This window comes from Chondrus crispus, genomic scaffold, assembly GCF_000350225.1.
Source record: "Chondrus crispus Stackhouse genomic scaffold, scaffold_6, whole genome shotgun sequence".
NCBI lineage: Eukaryota > Rhodophyta > Florideophyceae > Gigartinales > Gigartinaceae > Chondrus > Chondrus crispus.
The window spans coordinates 514,567-516,170 of NW_005178652.1; positions in this window are offsets into that span (position 1 = coordinate 514,567).

The window sequence follows — 1,604 nt, forward strand, 5'->3', positions numbered from 1 at the left end:
TGGCTCCGGGGCTTGCTCTGCTCTGTTGCTTGATTTGGCAACGAGCTGTGTGGGATAACTCCTCTCCGCCCTGGGTTGGGTGAGAGGCGGAGGCTATAGCGACGGAGCACGCGGCGCGGACGCGACGCGCTAATTGAACCGATCGGATGAGCTCGCGAAAAGGGAGTGGCTCACTGGCCGGTTACGCGCAGTCTCCCCCTGGTGCGTGAACGGGAGCGACCGGTAATGGGTTAGAAGCCAGCGCGCGCGATAAACAACCGAAACGGACGTATGTAGGCCCGAAAGGGACGGGGGCGAGCTTGCCCCAGTTTACTGGTGGGGACGGGTGCCAGGTCTTAACCCCTCGGAGGGACGCCTCGGACACCTGTCCCAGTACAGTAGTACAGTACCTGCCGCATAGTGCGTGCCGGGTACTGTACACAAGTAAAAAGCTAGCTCCATAATTACTACTACCGCACGGACGCTGCTACTACACGTGTGCACTTCTGTACAAGTGTGTTGCTTACAGACTACCGCACGGACGGCACGTGCGCTAAAGCGCACACGTAACACGCGTAGACTACCGCACGGACGACACGTGTTCTACTGTACACGTGCGCCACGCCACGACCGGTCTGTCGGTCGGTAAAAGTGATGTGTGCGTCTGATCTCGTGACACAGGTCTCGAGTTTGCTCCTAGAGCGTGCACAATGAAAACGTAGCAAGCTCCCCACACCGGTAGGAAGCCACAATAGAGTTGAAAACAACACAACTTTACTGTAGATGAATCATTCGTTAACGTCCTACCGCTTCCTCCGCGTACTCCTCTCCCATCGGTCATTTACCACTAAATACGCTACTGTACTTCGGCTTCCTCCACTGTCGGATTGTGTAGAAGCCTCGACCTTTCGTCCGCGTACGTGGTTCTGTCAGTCTTTGAGGGAATGCAATTACCTCAAAGTGCAGGGGACACCAGATCTTAAAGTCATACTGTCTCAGCAATCAACACAACAATAGATCATGGATCTTGACATGGATTCTTGACACGGTCGGTGCACGCGCGCGCTCCCTACATGTGGGCACACCCGCCCGCCCACGTGTGCATTGTGCACGGCCCCACGGTTAATAACCTCCCCGCGCGCGCGTCAGTCGTTATACTACAAGCTGCGTTACAATGTTGTTAAACGTTGAGGATGGTAGCTTAGCATTCTGAAGGAGTAGGGTTGCGAAGTTATGACTCTCACTCGTGCTTTGCGTCGGGTTGCAAATGTTGAGATGGCGTTTCTCCGGTCCTTGGAATTTCGTTGCGAATAGGTGCAGTTTCTCAGCCTTTCTCATGTGCATTGGTAGATTCCCTCAGAAGCCCTAACGAGTCTTCGAATTCCGTCTGTACGGGTTTCCTTGGCTAAGATGTGCATGATTTCTTCACCAAAGTTGAATTGGACCTTTGCTGTTTGAGCGGCGTCCTTCTCATCATCGTCGTCGTTGAAGCTGAGCCGGACGGGTTAGAATTGAGTGGCGTTGTTGAAAAGTTTGTGCTGGTTCTATTCGAGAGAGTAATACAGCCTGAGCCCGAGGGCATTTAGCAATCCCTTCGCTTTGCTGTCACCTGCTTTGGCGAAACG